The sequence below is a fragment of the Leptonychotes weddellii genome, chromosome 1 (assembly GCF_054177405.1).
Source record: "Leptonychotes weddellii isolate Sample4059 chromosome 1, ASM5417740v2, whole genome shotgun sequence".
Classification (NCBI taxonomy): Eukaryota; Metazoa; Chordata; class Mammalia; order Carnivora; family Phocidae; genus Leptonychotes; species Leptonychotes weddellii.
In genome coordinates, this window is record NC_138369.1 from 111,812,552 (window position 1) to 111,836,350 (window position 23,799).

The following is a 23,799-nucleotide window of genomic DNA, read 5'->3' on the forward strand; positions in this document are numbered from 1 at the left end:
ATGTTATCTGAGTCAATATTACGGTGATTGGAATCAAATGAGCCAAGTTTAACTGATGCTATCAGGATCTACCCCTGGAGATTTTCCCACAAACCATAAGACATGTGGTGAAGACTGCATAGAATATTTATAGAAATTGTACTATATCCCCATAAAAAGTATATGACATAGAGAGATAAGATACACAAAAACATTTATAACAAAGCCAATATTTTCTAATAGTCTAAGATATATATGTATATATACACATATACATAAAATAAGGTGAAAAGTTTTGTAAAATATGAAATTAAATAATCTCATACCATAGAACGCATTCTAAATGCATTATATAGACAATACATTAAATAATAATTTATTCATTATGTGCTTAGCTTTCAACATAGACTGTAAACTCTTTTCTATCCTTGAGCCCCTAACACAGCAACTTACTCATATTAGATGTTAAATAAGGGCTGTTGAGTAGAAAAAGCAAAAAGATCAATATTGGCTCAATTACTTGCTTTGTTTAAATAGACACAGCCTAAATTATAAACTTTTGCCTTTAGAGTGAACTTTTCAAAACAAATAGTTCACATCCCTTTCACTATTGGAATAAAAAAAAATAAATGAAGAAAAACCTGAATTACTTATTTTGTTTGGTTTTGTGGTCTCAGCATTGCTGTTTACTAAAGGTAATGAAGGTAAGGAAAGAATAATGGAGAAAGGGAAAATGCAAATATTTGGAGTACAGATTAAAGGAAATGTATTGTTAAGTTAATTGACAAGAGCCTATAGGGCATTCAAATGAAATTGTCCTTGGAGGGTGCTGATGATAGAAACTCCCATACTAAGAGAAAATGACTTCTAAATAAGTTAAGAAAGAAAAGTCACCTAAATATTGAGGTCTAAGCCATTCATACAGGTGGAAGTAAGATGGAAAGAAAAAAACAGTGATGAAGTTAAAGACAAGAAAAAAATTACGTGAGTGTGGGAAAAAAGTGGTTAAATTCTGGAAGGTGCTAAGGATGTGTTAATCTTTGATTTCTCGGACCCCTTTTGATTCAGTGGGAAATTCTGGAGTGCAGAAATACAATTTTTCTTTATTGGTAAGCCATTAAGCACTGCACCATTCAAGGGAGTCTTCCTTGAATATCTTAAAAGATATCCTCTTCTCAGGGAACTTCTCTTGAGAAATAATATAGCTAGATGGACTGAGAAATCTTGAGACATAGAATACAGTTGTTAAGTCATTCTACTGTTCTCTGCTCTCTTTTATATGTAATTTTAATGCAAACAGAAATATTTTTGTTCATTTCTTGGGGTGTACCTCAGCAAGATGATCCATATTAAAATAAAACAAAAAACAAACCAAAAAAACCAGTAAGCTATAACGATTAACTTATTTTTTGTTTAGTGGAAAAATCTCACCTGCTACTCCAAACAGATTTTAAAACTTCGAACAGATGAACACAGGTATCCTAATTTTGTAATGCATACATCATGGGGACTGTTTCGCATGATTTTTCAACAGTGTCTTCCAAACGCAGCTAGTCACTTAAAAAACTGTCAAATCCACAGCATACATTGTACTCTGTCAATGTTAATAAGAGAGAATAGAAACCTGATTCCTATAGCAACATTAACCTTTCCCTTCCCACAGGGAAGTAAAACACTACAACTCATATCAATCATTTATTGCCCCATTGAAAATCACCCCCAAATTTAGTAGCTTAAAACTACTATTTATTTTGTCTGTAATTCTTCAGTATGGCCACCTAGGCTGGACTCAGCTGGGTGATTCTCCTGATCTGGGCCAGGCTGGGTATCTCTCGCCTATGTTTATGTCTGCAACCAGTGCTTTGGCTACCAACTTGGCTGGGGGCTAGATAGTATAGGAGGGCCTCACTCAGCTGAACAGCTCCTCTCTATGTGTTCTCTCTTCTTCCAGCAGGCTAACAGGATCATTCACATGGTGGTTTGGCAGGGTTCCAGAGAAAGAGAGGAAGCATGCAAGACCTTCTAAGGCATAGGCTCACCACAGAAGCCACATTCTACTGGTCAAAGCAAATATTAAGGCCAAACCAGAATCAGTAGGCAAGGGAATAGACTCCATTTGTTGATGGATTGGAGCTACAGTCATATTTTGAGGAGGCTTGCATAGAAGGAGGGGAATAATGACAGCCATTTTTGTAAACTATCTACACGTGTTATTTCATTCTCAGTTGTCTGCGGAGTGAGTTTGTGGCTTGGCAATATCACAATGGTCTTAATTCTCATTCTGCTCTTGCAAGTATAGACCAAATTCAAATTTAGTTGAAAAGATATGTGTACTATAAGTAGTGCAGCCATGTATTTTGTGAATTGTCATGGACATAGTATCCAAGTCAAATGGTCTTTCCTAATGTTGATATACCTACAGCAATCCACTGTTAACTATGGAGTACAGTTAGTATAATCCTTAAAATTAGCCACAACTGTAAATATTGAGCTGGCCTTTTGTCTCTGCATGCAGCATGTATGCCTAATCAGTTTTGAAAGACATGGTTTATTATTTACTGTGATTTCATTTCAGAGTTTCTCAACATGAAGTATTATGAATGTTAACTCAAGTTTAAGATGGGTGGCATCCTATGCTCATTTCTTAATATGAGAAGGAACATTTGAAAGAGAGTCATCATTTCCATCATTAATTTGCTAATTCACACACAAGGAAATGACTCATGAAGACTTTAGCTCACTTTGTTTCAAAATTCATTTTCTTCAGTTTTCCTTTGCCTAAGCTGAATGGGAAAGATTTGTCAGTTGAGTAAAGATGCTTCATCTCCTTCACTGATGCTGTGGGAGTTATTAATTAGGTTTCTGAGTTTGGCACTGCTCTTTCCTGGTCGCCGTGATGTGTCATTGAAACAGACCCATTAAGATGAGTGATGTGTGTTGTAATTTCATTAGTGTCATCAATAATGTATTACACTTTCCTTTTAGTAGTCTCTTTGTGTTGTGTGTGGGTCAGGATGACTGTATGAATTACATTTTAAGATCCAAATTGTTACAGATGAGGGAAGATAGGCATGAGGGTGGAATTAATGTTATTTTAAGCATGATAACTACAAAAAGGATTTCAATTAAATAATATTTTAATTAGGTCTGATGTCTCTACATGCCATACTGAGATACATGTTGTGTGTATGCAAATAGGATGGTGATTTATTGAATTAATAACACAGTCCATTCTCTCTACAAGGAAACTTTCTGAACTGGACTACACAGGTGTGTATAAGAGCAGGAATGGTTCGTTAAGGTATATAATTCCTTGTGATTGTAAAAGGCAGACTCTTGACATGGAAACTCTTCAAGTGTATTTTCTTATTTTCTTTCCACCCTACTTTCCTGCCAGACATGAGTCTTTTGACTGGCTATTTGCCAATTCCCAGTCTACCCTACGCTGAAAAATATGACCCATCACTGAGAAAGCAAGACATATTTGAGTACTCTGATATAGTATATATTGTTGAAATCTTTTAACTCCATTTACTGAGGTTTAATGCTGATGACATAAATGGGAATACAAAGAGCTTTTGGCTTAGAAGCTTCCATCAGAATCATTGATCTAATTTGAAATATTTTCAAAGGCAAGAATAATTTGCATATTAAAAAATGGTACAGTAGTTTTGCCCTCCAAGGATGATCCTGGAGTACTTAGAGTTAATGATTGAATATGTAAGAAAGTTCTCAGAACTAAGAAATGTATGGAAATGTATGTGATGAAATGTAAAAACATGGCTGGGTTTTGATTTTTGTCTTCCATTCAAATATTAAAACTGAAATACTATGAGGGTACTTTTTTGAAAAAGGGCTCCAAATACAGAAATTTATTTTATATAAGTAGGAAGCTAAATGGTACACATTTAGTACACAAAAGAAAGATAGGAAAAGATGAGCTACTTCTGGAAATCAGTAGGAGAAATTTTTCTTCTCATGAAAATTTAAAGATATTTTTGTTATCCCTAATTTGTTTATAAGATAAAGCAATCTATCTAGGTAAAAAAAAAAAACTTCTATCACAATAAAGATCAACTAACTTAAGTTATACCAGCAGCTCCCTAAAATGAAAGTTTTCTCTTACATTATGCTGAAAGAATCTGGTCACTTATCTTCAAGTAGAATCTCAATATCTGTAGTTTTATGCTGATTTGTATCCCGTTTGGGTAGAAATGGATATGAGTGTTTATCTTACATAATAGCTTGCCACAGCTTACTACTTGAAATATGTAGCATATGGAAAATGTGTTTAGCTCCTTGTGGAATTTCACAAACCAAAAAAGGATCCATTTCTATTCACATGGCTTGTTTACAGTCATTATAAAAGTATGTTACTGTGTTGCTTACTACTTAGAAAAAGCAAATATTGGCGCACTGTAGACTCTATTGCATTGGTCTTTAAGAAGTATATGTATTGCTTTCCCGTTTAAAAAAAAGAGAGATTATATTTCTTGTGTTTTAGACCTAAACATTCTTTTAAGGATCTATTTTTAGTCTTCTACCTTATCACTCTTCTAGATACTTTATAGTAGTTATGCTGAAATTTTACATATATATATTAGAGATTGTGCTCATGCTTAAATGAATTGTCATTGAGGGATTAATCTTGTAACCTTTTATGAGCATGTTTTATTAATATCTTATTATTAAATTTAATATTAATAATATTTAACATTTAATAACCATAGAATGTATATGTAGGAATATATTTTGTGCCAGTGGGTTTTGAAAATGTGGAAAGGTCACTATACTAGTATAAAAATTATTAAACATGCTCCCCATAATATATTAATTGCACTCATTCAGTTCATTTAAGAGGCAGTTCTGGATAACCAAGATTATAATACTTTTGTTTGTCAGCATGCTTAACAATATGCCTTCCAGGAATGGAAGTATTTGGTATAGCTTTTCAAAATATCTGTTGCACTCTTACATTCTGGAAATATATTTCCCGAGAAATGATTTATAATTAAACAGAAATCTGATAAAATAGAAGGAGAGAATTTAAAACTATAACTATTATACTAATTTAGTTATTCTTATTGGTAAAGCAGTATATGTTGTCTATAAAAGAGTACCTTTTAATTGAATAATTAAAGTATATTTTAAACTGTTTTTATCTTCAAAAGATCTTAATTATTAAATCATTTACCTTTCATATATATATATTTGTTTGTTTGTTTAAATGGCTCACTATGAATTTAAACATTTGGTAGGTATCCTGACACTAAAAATCCACTCTTTTTTTAAAAATGGCAATTGAAAAAGATTATGTAAAGATGAAAAAATAACTTTTATATAGGCTATGTCAGGTAGGAGAATACATGTGACTATCTGAAGCAGTTTTATCTCCATTTGGAAAAATTCCATGGTGGTATCAAGGTTCCTCTGTATTATTTGGTTTCCTTTATTTCCCACCCCCCCCTTAATGATGTAAAACGAGTAAAAATATTTAGGGAAATTGTCTTTAGGTATTTCACTAATTCTCACTATTTTAAGTTATTTTAATAAAATTAAAACTTACACATAGAAACGTGTACATACGGATACTGTACATATGTACATGTATAATGGCTTGCACGATTACATTAGCATGGTTGAATGGCTACTTCTGACAATCCCTTTAATTTTATGAACGCTATGGGAATGGCAGAAGGGAAATCTCTATTTTAAAAAGAGTGTTCTAATTATGGAAACAGATCCCAATTTTTGGATCGGAGTACAACTTATGACCAGAGAATTGTACATGATCCACTTGCTACTCCATTTGGAAGATGTTTTTCTCCCTCCCATATTCAGGGAATATATGTTTCCTAATACAAGTTTTATACCTGAATTCAAGAATATTTGGAATCTAGAGAATACCTTTCTTGCTCTGGGGTTTACTAGTTTACTAGTTTACTCATAGGCACAAAAATCAAGAATATTAGATTATTAGCGATAGTTCTCATTTTAGATGATCTTTTTTGAAAATTCATTGAAATAGCCTCAGAGTTTAAAGATCTTCTGCCCTACTGCCACCCACTATGTACTTACTGTCAACTTAGATTTTTCTCCAAAGACAGAAATTTAAGACAGTTTTATTCTTAAATAGTTAATGCTTAAGATGCAAAATAAAATGGATTGATGTAATTTACACCAATATTATTGAGGATCTACTAAGTTCCCATCACTGAACTAAGCCTGATAAAAATTTAGGTAATTAAATCACCATGACTGAAGATCTCCTATGTTCACAACACTAAATGAGACCCGATAAAGAAGTAAACCTGGTGTGTAAAGCAATGATATTCTGGCATATCCTTTAAAATATAGGGTACAGGGTCCCACCACAGAGAAGGAAAGACCCTGAAAAGATGGAGAAGTCACTATCATCAGAGACCAGTTAGATACATAAAGAAAAGAGATGACTTGCAGGATTCTGGCGTGAGTGATTAGGTAGATTCAGTACACCACAGAGTACAAAGTGGGAAGTTCAGGAGAAGCTGAGATAGAGGAGTTAGGATGAGATAGGAAACAAGAATTCAGAACTCTCTATAAATGGAGGTTAGTTTCAGGGAAGGTATAAGTTAGTTAAATCTGTACCATAGCCCTCACTTCATCTTCTCAAAATTAACCATCACTGTGTAACTCACATCTTTGTCCCCTTTCATCTGGACTAAGTGGTTCTCCAGGCTTTGTATTACAAAGTGATCATGCCAAATAAAATCTCATAACCTTTCTCTTTTGCTTAAAACCTTTCACCGGTTTCTTATGTCTGTGAGAAAAAGTGTGATTTCCTCCATTGGTATGGAAGGGCCGATCGGATGGCTGGGCTCCCTCTCCCAGCTCCGGTACAGCTGCCCTTGCTGGCCTTGCACATTGTTCATACAGAAACTCTGGTATTGAGCCACTGGGCAGACCAAGCTATTCTATTTATATCTGCCTCTCTCATTAGACCATGGAATTTCAGTTAATTTGGGCTGGGAATAAGTTAAATGATGTAATAATCCATAGTTTTCTGCCAAAATGCATCTCTTTCTATCTATCAATGATAAAAGGGAGCACTTTAGATTTGCCCAAGGCCAAATTCTTCTTTCTAAGAAATTTGGATAAATTTCAGGGCACCATTTAATATACACTCCACACTTATGAGAAGATAGCATTCTAAATATCAAATATATACAAAAGAAGAGAGAATGTGTAATGCATTCTATTATCCAATTTCAACGATTTTTAACTAATGGTCAATCTTGTTCCATCCATACTGTCCATGGCTCTACTCCCCTTTTTCTTCCCGGATGTTCTGAAGCAAAATCCTAGACATGATATAACCTTTCATTCGCAAATATTACTATATGTGTTTCTAGAAAATAAGGACATTTTTGAAAACATACTGAAAATACCATCATCACACCTAAAATATTAACAATTCCTTAATATTAACAAATCTCCAATTAGTATTCAATTTTGCACTGCTTCTCATTCTTTAAACACTTTGAGTAAAAACCTGGTGAAGTCTCTACTTCATGACTGGTTGATATGTTTCTTTTGGTCTAAAGCAGTTGTCCATCAGGGGCAATTTTGCCCTGTAAGGGACAATTTTGGCAGTCTGGAGACATTTTTCATTTTCACAACTGCTATAGACTGAATGTTTGTATCCTCCCAAAATACATGAGTTAAAACCCTAACCCCAGTGTGATGGTATTTGTAGGTGGGATCTTTGGGAGCTAATTAAGGTTAGATGAGTTCATGCAGGTGGGGCCCTCATATTGGGACAATTGCCCTCATAAAAAGAGGAGAAGACACAGGATCTGTGTGTGTGTGTGTGTGTGTGCACCAGGCAAGGACTTGTGAGAACGGAAACAGGAAGAAGATTCCAACCAAGAGCCCAGCCGTGCTGGCACCTTGGTTTCAGACACCCAACCTCAGAACTGTGAGAAATAAATCTTTGTTGGTCAAGCCACACAGTGTATAGTATTCTGTTATAGCAGCCTGAATTCACCGACACAACTAAAGGAGAGTGCTGCTGGTATCTAGTGGCTAGAGGCCAGGGATACTGCTAAACATCCTGCAATGCATAGGACAGCTACACAATAAAGAATCACCCAGCTCCAAATGTCAAGAGCCCGAGGTTGACAAACCCTAGTCTGGAGGTTTTCCTTCACCTATTTTTTATTGCTGTTATTTGTTGAATAAGCTGGATCATTTGTCCTACAGAGTTCCCCACAGTTCACATTTGCTAATAACACATCGTTTTATCATTTAAGGTATTTCTCTGTCTCCTGTATTTATTGGCAATTAGATTTAGAGGCTTCATCAGATTCAGATTCAACTTTTTCAGCAAAACTACTTTATTCTATTTCATAGATAGTATGGTACACTTCCATGAGGGGGCATGTAATGTCTAACGATCTCTCATCACTATGGGAAGCTTGATGACCAATGTCGTATCCATTAATTCATTAGAAGTTGAAAAAATGTTGATAAGTGTATTTTTATAATTTCTTCATTTACTGCAAATGTCACTGTTTCTTGGAAATAGTTATTACAATGTTCGATATGAAAAGACTATTGTGCCTAGGACATTTACACATTCCTTATTTCTTTTTAGAAATATCCTGTACCACCTTGATGAGAAGACAAGCCAGTTTTCAATCCTCCTGGAGGCGCAGGAGCGCTGCAAGTTACTTGCCTCAAATGAGACCCTTCAAGAAGCCCTGTCAGAGGTGTTGAACAGCATTAATTCAGCTCAGGTTTACTTCAAAGCAGGACTTGATGTGTTCGAGAGTGTCTTGGTTGGAAAGAACTGAGAAAACTCTCAGCATTTTAAGAAGTTTGTTTACAATTCCTCAAGCAAAAGCTCTAATCTAACAGGATTTTCTGACATTGAAGACTTCCCCCCAGTGACTTTTTATACAAGTCTAAAGCTATTATGACATTGTGTTTTTAAATGTACATTTAAAAGAGCATTTTGCACATTTAATATTTTCTTATATCGACATCTCTGAATATGTCAAAGCAAGTTATTGAAATAATCCTTAAGATTTATCTATTAAAAAGAAATCTGCTGTATTTTTATATATATAAAATATGTGGGGGGAAAAGTTCCAAGAAGTTCTGGACAATCTTCACTCCTAGGGATAAAACATATAGGAACAGAAGTTATTCCCTATGTTACAGCTTTTAATGACCTAGTTTCTATAATAGATGTGGAGAGTTGATATGGTTTCAGATTAATTTCACTAGTAAGTATTCAATATGAAGAATCCAAGTATTCCGACTGACTGATTGGTCGACCAAAACCACTTTGAATGTTTCTATTTTATGAAATGAAGTGCCTGTTCGTCATACAACTAGATGTAGTAATACACTGGTTATGAAATTGTATTTTTTAAGTATTAATGAAAAAAAGAGCCATAAACATTCCAGGGGAATATCTCAGAGTAGTTGCACAGAGCAATTTAAATGCAAATTTTTTCCTAACAACTTATAAGGTGACTAGCTTTGAAACCCCTAATTTGCCTCAGTTGATTTTGTACAAATTTCAGGAGTGATATATGTCTTATGAGGGAGAAAATATTTCTGATTTCTTCTTCTCTTGGTTCTGTTGGAAGCACTGAAATCCAGCTACTCTGAAATGAAAGCATTTTGCATCACTCTTCCTTCTTGTATCTTTTCTGAAACTCCTTCTTGTAAGGCAGTTTTAACAGAATACCATGTAATCTCCACAGGAAAGTAGCAAAATGTCTCTTTGAAAACCCAAACTATCTTAAAAAGCATCGAATTGCTATTTCTGCCACTGACAAAAAGGACTTACAATGAAAGAAATAGTTGTTTGATCAATGAAAAACTTCTTAATTCTGTGAAGAAACTTTTGATATTTTTCCTTCTTTATGCTTCCTTGTGACTAAGATGAAAGTAGCAGATATTCATGCTTCTAATTTTATGCAGAAAATACAGTGTTACTATGAGAGTGTGTCTTCCCCACACTTCAATTCTTCTCTCATGTGGAAAATGAAGTTTTTCCTATTGACATTGTCATGAAATGGCCCGAGCATCCACTATTTCCCCCAAAGCCTAAAATTCTGTCTGTTAGGTGACAGTTTAAACTTTGAGCTTTATCCTTAGAAATGTGCTTCTGGTATTGAATAAAGCAATTCCCCTTAGGAAACATATCCTCAGTATATTTTATGTGCATCGTCTCTACCTAACACAACACCCTCTGTAGCTACTCCACCAGAGCAACATTACAGCCAACGCTTGTGTGTCGGAGTCTCCAGTTTTTATGGATAAGCATAAACCTACTCTTAGTTTAAAGGAAAGCTACAGTCGAGGGGAAAGAATTAATCAGTACTGATTAATTGATTTGTAAGGGTCAGCTGTTCCTATCATAAGTAATGCTGATATGCTCAAGGCAAAGAGGAGAATTGATGCAATTAGCTAGATAATACGAACAGAAATCCATTTTCCTATGAATTGCTTGTGCGCACATATTTTTAAGTGACCAGTGAAGCTACCTTACAAATTTTTTAAAACCAAGGTGCTTGTTTGAAAATATTTCCCATGTTGAGGAGTATCTGCAAGGAAAGGCTAAGAGGGCCAGCCTCCTGCGTGCCTCCCCATCAGTGCCCTCGTTCGCTCCACAGAAATCAATAGCAGAACCGAGGTGAGAAGACACATACAAACGCCATTTGCGGCCAAACAAGAGAATGCTTTCTGCCAAAGGATCTTCCATATTTAACCAAGCTTCAGTGTGTTCTTCCAGTTCTTCATTTAGAGTTGAAGTTAATTTAAAGCAAGCAACATTCTGGCATCGAAGCTGAATTTAAAGCAAGCAAAAACAAATAATTATTAGTTTGGTAGTTTATCATTTTAAAGCAAAATCCTAAGGAAACTTACTCCCTTAGTCTGTAAGACTGTCGAAAGCACAAAATACATGTTTGTACTTTTTTGTCTAAAGATTGCGTACCTACGTAAACCACACTGCATAGATAAAAATCTCATATTATGTATTCTCCCTTCTAGATTATATGATATTTGCTATTTGAAAAAAAACTAAAGTTAACTATGTACTAGTGTGTTTTCATTAGTCTATTTAAGAGATTATGTGAAGAAAGTAAATTATAGTTAAAACAGATGTCCACTAAATCTATAGATGCTGCTTTAGATCTTTGACTGCAACAAACCTCTTAACTAGAACATCACTGCTATGGGGTTCCTCTAAATTTATATCATTTTAATTTTTTTCCCTAACAAATCCAAGTAAATAAAATCCTATGGAAGTTAATAACAACTGTTTTTGGTGAATTGATAGTAGGTTTAAACTGTTGTGGAGATATTTGGGTGCCTGGTGCTTCTCACAATCCTTACATAGAATGGCTCCAGGGCATAAAGAGTCACAAATGGTTATTCTCCCAAGAAAATGTGGCAGATGTTCACCACTTAAATTTGGGTTCAGGAAGAGTATACGTGAGCTACTGTCCTTTGCGGAAAAGCAGAGGTTCTGTAAAAAAAAAGCGTAAGTGACATTCTGGTCTAAGCCCTAGGAAATTACCTGCAGCCAGAGAAAGAAAGCATTGTCACTCCCATCAGATGCAGTGAGTGAAGCCAAAGTGATTAGCAACATGGATATAGTCACAGGTTTAGTTAGTAGAAAAAACACTAAACTAAAAAGCACTGGAATTTAAGTTTCTCTGCTTTCTCATGCAATATATCCAACTCTCTCCCTGAGGTGCTAGGGCTGCACATGACTTTTTCCAGTGCATTCTATGTAACTAGCCATTCAACCAGAGGCTATATGGGGTGGAATCACTGCTTTTAAGTAAGGGCTAGCTCATTCTCTAACTACACATGAAAAACAAAACTGTCTATCCCAGGGAATCCAGGAAAAGGACACCAAGACTGGGTATTTTGGGGAAATGGGGAGAGTCTCTACATGACAACAGAAGTCAGGAAGGAGGGCATTGAGTAAAATGCTTTTCTGAGAGGACATTTTAGCTCTATATTAAATCAGCAATCTAAATCAGTGTTTCCCAAAATGTGGATTTGGAGGAGTGAGGCTTAGGAATACTCATCTTTAGCAAGATTGCCCAGATAATACTTAAGTACACTGAAATTTAAGAATTTCTAATCTACACTGATCCTGGCTCTTCAGAAAACATTACTTGGTAATATATACACATAAAATAAAGAGTCACAATAACAGAAAGGACCTAAAACTTTGCTATTAATGGCACCATTAGAAAAAAAGAGACAGAACCCATTGCATCTCTCAAGAAAGGATGCAGACACAGCTAACATCTGTGCTTACTACATGTCAGGCAGTGTTACAGAATTTTTCACAGATGTGTTTCTTCTAATTGAACCCCCACAATAACCCATTTTATTTTTTTATTTTTATTTTTTTTAATTTTTTTTTTTTAAGATTTTATTTATTTGCGAGAGAGACAATGAGAGACAGAGAGCAGGAGAGGGAGGAGGGTCAGAGGGAGAAGCAGACTCCCTGCCGAGCAGGGAGCCCGATGTGGGACTCGATCTCAGGACTCCAGGATCATGACCTGAGCCAAAGGCAGTCGCTTAACCAACTGAGCCACCCAGGCACCCGTCACAATAACCCATTTTAAAAATGAAGACATTTGGTTGAGCGACTTGTCCAAAATTCCACAACTAAAGAAAATGGCTGAGGTGTCTCCCTGCTGGGCTATCTGGTACGCAGTCCCGTGTTCCTCACACTGAGTGCTGCAGAAAACATCCAGAGAATCTTTTGGTTATAGAACATGATGCAACTGAAAATTTTAATGTATTTCTACACAACTGATCAGACTGTGTAGTCTGCCACTTTACTGGTTTAATTAAAGAGTTTGAAGAAACAAATTACATCGTTCCCTACGATGTTTGCCCACCCTAGCAATGGTGGGCGTGTGTAGATAAATTAGAAGCTATCTATAAAAGCATTAAGAATAAGTGTACCATTATAAAATATCATGGTACTAGATGAAACAACATAAAAAGATATGAGAAGCCACATATTTCACAATTGCCTCCTCAAAATGCCTGTATAATTTCACTGAGGGAAAAAAAAAAAGAGCAGGTGCTGGGATTTACAACCACGGTTTTGTATCATCCTTAAAGAGTCAGAAAAACTAATTGATTTTTTAAAATAAATATATATATATATGGCATACAGTAGATTTCCCCATTGAAAAAATAGGTGCATGAAAATAAACAATGAATGATCTGTTACATCTTCCTAATAATGAATCAGCAACTTTGCCTCAAATGAAAAACTATAATTATTTGCACAATAAGTTGGTAGACCTAGGCAAAAATGTTCTCAAGAGACATTCTGTGGAATGTGTAATTAATTACTCCAAAAATTAATCTTTCTCTGAGGGTAGCACATTGTCATCTCATTGGTTTAATAGGCTATTTAAATGTGCCTTAGCCACACGTTCTCCTAGTAGAAAAGAATTATTTTAAACTGCCAATCCATGTGTTGAGCGGAAGGGAAATGGATCCACATATTCCAATAAATATATCAGCAACATAACTGTTCCATCACGAGATCATGGATGTAACCCAAGGGAAAGCTAAACAAACAATGTGAAATTTAAGAAAAGAAATACTCTGCCTAGCTGCTAGTGATTCTGTATTTCTTGCATAAATTTAAATTGCAGGCTTAAAAAAGCCTCAGAATCTGCAATTCTGAAAGATGTTTTAAAACTTCACAGAGTGCTAGGCACCCCATCAAATACAAATACTTTTCAGTTAAGTGAGTTTTGTGCAATTCAGAATTACAGGTGGCAAGAACTTGAAAAGACAATTGCAAAAAAAATCTTTAAAATGTAGCCTTTTCTGGTCATCACCATATCCACTCAATTTTCTGTTTTCTCTTTCTAGATATACACTAGCAATGGGATTAGTAATTTTAGGATCTATTCATCTCAATATATATTTATCTGTTAATCAGCCAGAGTTTTATTTCCATAATTCCTTTCCATTATCCTTTGAAGATATACACTGAAATGCCTTTAGCACACCTGGGACTGCCAAGAATCTCAAGACCTTGCTTATTATGAGATGACATTTTTCTTAAAGACATTTATAATCTCATATGCAGATTGTATCTAAATTTACAAAGCAAAGGATTAAATTGAGGCACTTTCAGGTAGCATTCAAGAAAAAGGAGCTGCTTCAAATTTTAATATACTTCAGGTTAGATTCTTTTGTGTTTGAATTATATAGTTATATAATTTTCTGTAACCAAAATGGTAATTTTGATGTTTTCAGCCAAAATCCAATCAATGAAGCCAAGGAACTGCATGGCTACTCTAATTTCTTAAGCAGGATTCCGTCAAGAATTAATTCAGGAGCAGTAGATTCAGTGCCTACATCTAGACAATGCTTTAATGAGTATAGACAGAGCCTAGCAGTATTCCATCTACTTCCTTTGATGTCATAAGCCAATAAGCATGGAGGTAGCTTTTCTCAGAAGGAAGCAGATTTTATTTCCCAGGGGCTAATTAATATGCACCACCTCCGTCCCCAGAGAACTCCACAGGTGGTTGTACTATGCCATATGTCAGGTGCTATGTTCCAGCAAGCTCAAGAGATTAATATACAATCATTATTATGAATTATGTTGCATTGAAGTTAATGTCGGTCTTTTGTTCTAATTAAAGTACAAACTTGGCATCTGAATAGAAGCTTAGCTAGAAAAGTGGAGTTAAAGAGTCTCTGTTTTAATGAACTACATATATTTTTCAATCAAAATGTGTAATTATTTAATTATCTGTTCTACTCAGTAAGTATATAATTTTTTCTTTAAAGAATCTTTCTTCAATATGCTACTATGCAGGTGAACACTACTCGGAGTGTGTTTTATCTTTTGAAATTCTTAGCCATTGTCGAATCATGCTTTCATTACGTATGCGGTACTGTTTTATTCATATTAATAATTATTATTTCTTTATCTTTACATCAAGCTGCTGCACATGGACTACCTTACTCTGAAAGTCAGAAAAAAAATGTGATTACTCTACAAAGACAGTTTTATCATATCTGTTTAATAAGAAACAAACACACAAACAAGCAAAAAAAATATTTTACTATACCATTGCAAATTGTCTGCAGGAAGCAAAATACCCAGATGGTTAAGTGTAGCTCATATCCTTATATTCCAAAGATGTTATAAATAATCCCATTTAAAAGCTGAGATAGGACTCTATTAGGTGATTTAGTGTTTACATTTCACACAAAAAGATTTAGTGGCAAATATATCCCACACATTTTAACTTGCTACTTGGAGAATATGAATAGATTATATTCAGAAAAGAAAAAAAGATTTCTAGGACACTTTGAAGGGATAGTTTGTTTTTGTAGACCTCTAGAAAATCAGCTATTATCATTTTGATAATAGTTTCATATATGTGTTTAAAATGTTAACGTATGCCAGGCATTTTTAATCATGCCTTCAGTGTAGCGATATTTAGATATATAAAACATTATAATAAATAAAATGTCTCAATTGTATAACAGTAAAAAAAATATGGTCTTTAAGAATGGTGATGAGCAGGGGAAGATTTAGAAATTAACGGGATAAATTTGGAAGACAATCTCTCCAATTAAATTTGCTTTGATTAAAAACAAATATCTCTCAAGGGGTATCCCAGTTACTAAATTGCACTAAACTATTACAGTATTGAATATTGTTCAAAATAATTTGATTATCATTTGTGATTCAGAAATCTTTTCTTCATACAGAAATTTCATTGTCATTGTCTTTGCTGTGATTGATTTTTTATGATGTTGATTTAAAGGCACATGTCTGTGATTTTTTAAATTACTATATAGGGTTGAATGTCTAATTTCTATAGTGTGTAGATGCCCACCAGGAACTTAGTGCTTTCTATATTTAACCCAAGTGTGATCTCTATTTATTTTACAACATGTTAATGTATTATTCCCATGACTCAATATGCAGCTTACAAGGGAAAGTATATTGTGATCTGGAGTGACAAAAAATGGGTTGGAATACCACATCTATTAAGAATATGAATGAATATTTTGTATTTCAGTTACTTAAATATTTGCACATAATTGAAAACATAGTACTATGAAATAAAGTCATCTTTCAAGAAATATGTTCTGATTCAGAAATGCAGTATGTGCAGTGAAATGGTAATGCTTAAAACACCCATTTAAAAATATTAAATACAGGTGAAAACCATTGCTATACTGTGTTTTGTTATGACAAGATATGTAGTATTTTAAATATGCAAAATGAATATTAGTTATTAATGTGTATTCTTAATGGATTAACTTTATGTAATGCATATCACACCCAAAGAGGAATAAGCCTTGCCCAGAGAACATTCTATAAGGTTTTATCATGTTCTTCTTTGCCTTCCATTCTTTTCTCAAACATGCAGTTCTCATACCGGGCCATTTAGGTTTGCAGGTTGTGCCAAGTTTTAACATCAAGTAGCGGTATTTCTATCAACTCCCATGCTAAAGAGTTTTGTTTCCTCAAATTAGCTCAAAAAAAGGCTGTCAGTTATTCCTCACACAAAAAGTGTTCTCTGTTTGCATGACACAGATTTCACTCATTCAGTCATCAAACATTGACAAAGAGCCTATTCTAGGCCCGGTGCTCTACTAAGTGCTAGAGATATAACGACAATTAGCACAATTTTACCTTCTAGGACTTCATAGGATATAACACTTCAGTTTAGCTAATGACAATACTAGATACAGAGGTACTCACACATGGTGTATGGCAAGGATATTGACAGAGAAGATATGTTCAGGATACAAACCCATCTCAGTGGGCCTTTGTTGAGGCTCTTTAAGGAAAAGTGAGTTTCTCCCAAAGCCTTGCTATATGATAGCTAGTATTTATTGGGGGCTTACCATAGAGTCAGGTATAGATATAAAAATTCAGAAAAAAACAATCTGCAGAATAATATATTATTCTATGCATGAAGTAAAAATGTACAAAATTATATATTATTCATGGGTATGTATTTTCAAAGTATGAAAATACAGACTAAAAAAATAAATACCTAATTTAATGCATGGTAGTAGGTGGGAAATAAGTGCTAAAGATAGGGGTACAGAATACAATGTGACTGTAATGTTTTATTTCTTTTTTACAGAAAAAGGAATCTAAGCAATATAATAAAATAGCAAAGTAGTATATTAGGTTATTATTCTCATTTCTTTACCTCCTCCCTTGTCAGTTTGGATGGTGGACATATGTGCTTGTTATGAAATTCTTACTAGCTTTCTGGATTAAAAATAAAATCCTCAAAGGAACAGAAACTCCCAATAAGATAGTCTGATCCTGGAGCCCACACTTAACAACCATGAACCTAACCTGCCTTTCTAAATGACACAATTTTATAAGCACAGTCCCTTTCCTCTCCTTCTTTCAACTATACTAATCTTACAAAGGCAGAGCATTATTATAAGGCCTTCTGATATCCTAAATGCTCACAGACATAATTTCAGCAGTTATATTTTTTATCCATTTTTTTTTTCTTCTTCAATGCTTCCCTATCTCAGTAATACACCGGACTCTCTAATCAAAAGTGGTAATCATCTTTGATCCTTTCATTTCCCTTTCTCCCTACATCCAGTCTATCAGACAATTGTGTTGCTCTGCTGCAAAATACAGCCCAAACCTTCACACTTCTCCATCTCCACTGCTACCATCCTACTCCATGCCAACTTCTCCTGCCCCCTGCCCTGCACTAGCTGGTATGAGTATTTCAAGCAAAGGGGATTTTATTTTATTATTATTTTTTAAAGACTTTATTTATTTCTGAGAGAGAGAAAGAGAGAGAGTGCACAAGCAGGGGGAGGGGCAGGCAGAGGGAGAGGGCGAAGCAGACTCCCTACTGAGCAGGGAGCCTGATGTGGGGCTCAATCCCAAGACCCCGGGATCATGACCTGAGCTTAAGGCAGACGCTTAACCGACTGAGCCACTCAGGGGTCCCAACAAAGGGGATTTTAAAATAGGAAAATGGTTACAAAATTATTGCAAGGGCTAGTGTAACCAAAAGGTGAAGGTATTGCTTCTTAGAGATCAGTAGGTGAATGGGAGTCTTTCGATTGGAAGAATGTCACTAAGAGATCAGTAACTGCAGGAACTGCTACTGACCTTAGGGCTGGAACAGCTTGAAGGCAGAAATCTGTGATAAACCAGGAGCCAACATTCTCCTGACAATTGGAAACTTGGTTGCTGCAGGTGGTGGAGCCACTGAGCACAGAGCTTAAAGAATAGCCACAAAGTTGATCTGAAGTCTAGGAGCCCACACACCCTCTGCCTCTACTACCAGAAGCGTGGAAAAAAAAAAAATCTTCCATACTTTCTAGACTTCTACTCCCTTGCAAGGGCCGGTCATTGGCAAGGTCAAACTGGAATCCAGCAGGCAGAGGAGGCTCTGAAATGTGTGTTCGTGCTTCTAGCCTCAGCATTATGGGGGCGTATATGGGGGGAGGGGGTGGGTGTGGGACAGAGTCCACACAGACCATGGCTACCACAGTCTCCAAATGAGCCTCTATTTTTCTATGAATGAATAAGTGAATGACCTCTTTTATCCACATGTTTTAAGATTCCTTGAATTTTTCTCTAGTCTATGGATGTCACTTACCCACATGATCTCTAATAAAATAACTCAAAATGACTTTAGTGTAATATTCCTACACCATTCCATAACCAACAAAATGGCTAGCCCCAATGCAGAGCTAAGAGAGCACAGACCTGTAAACACATAGCTACAGTGAAGCCTTAAGTCTTATAATGGAGGCTAAGAATGATAACAAGAGAGCAGAGAATAAAAGTAATTAAATCGTGTGGAACCCAAGAAAGATTTCTCAGAAAAAGAAATATTGGAGTCTGAAGAGTGAATAGAAGTCCTTCAGAGGAGAGGAAGAATGGCATCGCTGAGAAAGGGAGCAGTGTATGTAAGTCACACAGGAGAGAAAGCACAAGGCATTCCCATAATTTTCTGCTTTGAAGTTTCTGGGGTTTTTTTCCCCCCTCAACTTCAGTAGAGCTTATGATTTTTTATTGTGCTTTTTGTGCAAAGAGCAACCTGCAGACTGCTTATTTATTACTTCAGACACCATTTGATTTTATGAAATCCCTAAGTTGGCTAATTTACATAGGGTACATACTGAACAGATTTCCATCAAAATACAGAAGGTGGTTTCCCATTATCTTCAGCATAAAATCCAATGCCTTAGGACAATATCTGAGATCCTGCATGGGGACTCCCACTCCTACTTTTCCTCCTCTATTCTTGCCGCATCTCCCCCCATATCTCCTTTTCTACCCAAGCTGATGGGCCTGATGTTTCCCGTGTGTGCCATCCTTTCTCATGTCTTAGTGACATTCTTCCAATCAAAAGACTCCCATTCACCTACATATGATACCCATCTCTTTTTTCCAAAATAAAGGAAGTCATCTTATTAATGAAGTCATCTCAACCTGACTTTCTTTGAAAAATTATTCAAAATTGCCTCATAGCACATGATTTTATCACATGGGGTTCTTATATTTCCTGGGATCTGATGAGTCAGTTCTTTGTGGATTCTGTGGGCCACCGTGAATTATGTCTCTGAGGTTGTCTTTGATTGAGCAACTCAGAGTTGGTTTCTTTTTTTTCCCCAAAACAAAAACAAAAACAAAACAAAACAAAGAAAAAGTAAAAAAAAAAAAATACCACCAGATTCCTAGGCAAAACTGATACAAGGCCAGAAAGGTGGTGGTGATGGGTTGTGTTGGGGAAGGATGAAGTAAATGAACACTGTATTATTGCCTGCAGCTTCAGTGCCAAATCTTTTTGCATTTAAGCTTCTTAGCTAGACTAAGAAAAAGTTCTTCATTTGATATGTTTTGGGCTGTCTGATCAAGGAGGCAGAAAGTTATGCTCTATTTAATATTAAAAACCCAAACTACCTAATACTTGACTATTCGAAGTGCCCTTCTCTGCTTACTTCAAATATGTCATAACCTCTTGCTTCCTTTTCCCTTTCCTCTCAGTGGATCATCTCACTTCTTCCTTCTTCAAACATAGAAACAGAACTATATTTCCATGCAAACTTTCCTCCTTCCTTCCTGCATGTTAGAGCAGTCTTGCATATTCAATCTCATTTAAGAAAAGACAGTATCAACAATAACAGCAAATATCAACAGACTTTCTCAGATCTGTATCTCTCTTTCAGGCACTTACCTTTGCCTCTCCCTTATAATTAAACTTATTTTTTTTTTCAGAGTTGCTAAATACCACCGTCCTCTTCCCCTAATCTCCCAAGTATGCCTCATTCCTTGACAATCTGATGTTACTCTATTCAACATAATTTTAAATAGTCACAATGTAAGCCCTCTAAGCAAGGTGAACTGTAATTTATTGTACAAACCAGGACTCCTTTTAAAAAGTAAAAGGATGCATTAGGAATAATTATGCTGGGAAATCAGGCTTCTGGAGTATTTGGTTCAGGAAATGCGATCAGCCTTTTACCTTTAAGGCACTGTGTGCAATGAATATGTTTCAATTCTCATCTTTTATGACTCCAATGATACTCAAGTCTTCTGACATTTCTACTTCCTTGGAATAATATTTTCCCTTGGCTTCCATGAGACAGCATTCATTAGCCTGTTTTTGTTGTTGTTGTTGTTTTGTTGTTGTTGTTTGTTTCCATCTACTAAACTTTTTCTTTATTTCTGGGTTGCCCTCCTTTATTTAATATTAAGTGCTGCATTTCTGAAGGTTCATTCCCAGGTGCCCTTTTCTTCTCACGATACTTGGTAGAACATCTGGAAATATCTAAGCCCATATCTTTTAGGAAAGTTATTTATAAGCAACTAATAAATTTCTATCCCCAGCCCAGATGTTTCCTGCTATCTCTAACCACAAATACCTTCCTCACATCCTTAGCTGACCTCAAAAGCAGCTGAATTCAACTCATGAATACTCCTTTCAGGATTTCTTGTTTGTCTAAGTGACTGGCTCCATTATCCATTCAATTTATAACTTAGAAGCATAGGATTCATCAGTGGCACTGCCTTTTCCCTCACCCACCCTCCCTCCAACCCAGTATCAAGTACTGGTGATTTTGTGTCTTAAATGTCTTAAGAATCCACTTACTTCTGTTTCTCTAGCTTTTCATGCCGCTTCCCAATCTTTCAAACTACTTGCTCTTTCATTTGGATCAGTACAGAAATCACTCAACTAGGAGCGCCAGGATGGCTCAGTCCATTAAGCAGCCAAGCTGCAGACTTCTGATTTTGGCTCAGGTCATGATCTCATGGTTGTGAGATTGAGCCCCGCCCCCCTAAGATTCTCCCTCTCTCCCCCTCCCTTTGCCCCTCTCCCTGCCCACTTGTGTGTGCATGCGCATGCACTCTCTAAAAAAAAAAGAAAAAAAAAGAAATCACTCAGTCACCTTGCACAGATTCTTGCCCCACTCAAATTCATCCTTCTCATTGAATCCATAAACGACTATCGATCTATCATTTATCTATCTATCATCTATCTATCTATCCTGTATTTGATTTGAAAAATGAACCAAGTCATTTTTATTACCCAGTCTTTGAACAGTTTCAAAGACCATTTTTGCAAGACCTAAAATTGACCCTTTGAGGAAATAAGACCACAGAAGAAAAGAGGAGTTTTGTTGAGGGCTGTGGATTCACTACAGATATTAGTTCTCTCCTTCACTGTTACTTTAAAACAATAGTTCAAAAAATGTCTACAGTAATAACCATTTACAGGTAAAGTAGAATCAGAGAATAAGAAGTTTCAACATTCCTCCCTGCTCCACCAAAATGATTCTTCTCTTAAGAAATTGAGAATTGGGACAGTTAATGTATATATTTGTATCTTAATGAAGAGATCTCTGCATTCTGGTATTTAATGGTCCCGTAAAACAATGATTTTTTTTATGTGCATACTTTGAGCAAAATAAGCTACTGCACACTGTACCCAAGATGAAAAGGGCTCACAATAAGATCTTTATCCACTCGTCCTTAGATATAGAGAGAAAACAAAGAATCACCAAACTGTTAAGAGAAGCCTAAAACAGCTAAAGAAATAAAAACCAACAAATGCCTAAAGAAAAAGAGAACCTCCCCAATTTTTAATCAATATATTATGATATATTTGAGAAGATGTTATTTTCATAAATGTATAATTGGGAAAATCAGAAAGCAAGAAAAATTCTTGAAAATTAAAATAGGATTGTAAAAATAAAATAAATCATAAAATGAATATGAGAGGTCATTTTCTCAGGGAAATAAGACCAAAAACATAATAGAGAAAAAAATATAGCAGAGAAGAAAAAAGATAAGATCAATCCAAGAAGTCCAACAACAATAATAAATAAATATATCAACTAATGCTTGTATCCATTAAGAATTAACTGTTTTGGAAATTATTCTCCCACTGTAAACAACTAGAAAACAGGATATACCATATGAAACAATTGTTTTGAGACATTAGACAATAAGCAACCACAAAATGAGATATCTGAGGGAAGTCAAACAAATAAGGTAAGCCCTATAATCGCCCCAAATCACTGCCAAAAGGCAATTTCCAGGATATAATACAAAGAGGAGAATGATAATAGAGAAGAGAATATTGGACAAATACAGCTTTCAATATCTGAGACATGAATCTTTGCCTGAATACTGGAATTCTAAATATTGGGTAGAATTCCAAGTGGCTACTAAAAGAATCACCAGAAAACAGGAGGCTTAATGAGCTCTGGGATGGGAATAGTGGAGAGAAGTTGCAATGCTCAGGGACTTGGGTAGAATCTTCCAAAGTCCTCATTAGTAATGAGCAAAATGAATCCTAGGCCAAAGGCTGCTCTGGGCACTTCCAAACCAAACTGAAAGCAAGACTTGAAAGGATTAAACTAATCCAATGTAATTTAACTGCATGCTTGAACAAAGTACACTTTTTAAAAGAATACAAGAAAATCTACTACCTAACAATGTAAAAACTACAATGTGAAGCATCTAGTAAAAAATTGTCTGTGTGCACAGGAGCAAGAAAATATGACAATTAATTACACTAAAACGAGTCAGTGGAAAGAAATTAGAAATAACAAAAGTTATGGAATTAGTAGATAATTATATTAAAATAGTTATCATAATATTCTCCATATGCTCAAAACTATAAAAGAAAATACAAAAATGATGAGGAGAGAAATGGAAGTTATTTAAAAATACCTAAATAAAACTTCTAGAAATGTGGGGAAATAAAAATATATATACCCAAATGATTACCAGTAAATTATACACTGAAAAAAAAATCAATGAAATTAAAATCTTGCAAGATAATCTACTCAAATTAGAGACAACAAAGACTGAAAGAGATAAATAAACGAGCAGCAGTGACCTGTGGGTCAATGTCAAATTATCTAACATAATAGAACAGGAACTTGTGGTCCAGAAGGAGAAGAAAGACATGGGGAGAAGGTGAAGATGTTTGTAGAAATAATAAAATGACCAGCAAAAATATATCAAATTTGATGAAAACTATAAACCTATAATTTCAAAAAGCTTAAGCAACCCACAAATGGGACAAACATACAAAAAAGCACGCTAAGGTCCATCATAATCAAACTGGTGAAAACTAATGATAAAATATCTTAAAAGCAGTTGGAGGGAAGAAACTAACACAAAATAATGGAGGCTATTTTGATAAAGTGAAAGCATGGTCATTGTGAGTTCTCACTGATTTTCCAACAAAATAATGAACAGTTTATCACCATACATATGCT

The 23,799-nt window shown here is 35.2% G+C and overlaps 1 pseudogene; it reads left to right on the plus strand.

Annotated features, from left to right (window-relative positions):
• The first annotated feature begins 677 nt into the window (after positions 1 to 677).
• Positions 678 to 23,799, plus strand: part of LOC102735612 (ubiquitin-conjugating enzyme E2 C-like) — a 40,504-nt pseudogene continuing 17,382 nt past the window's right edge.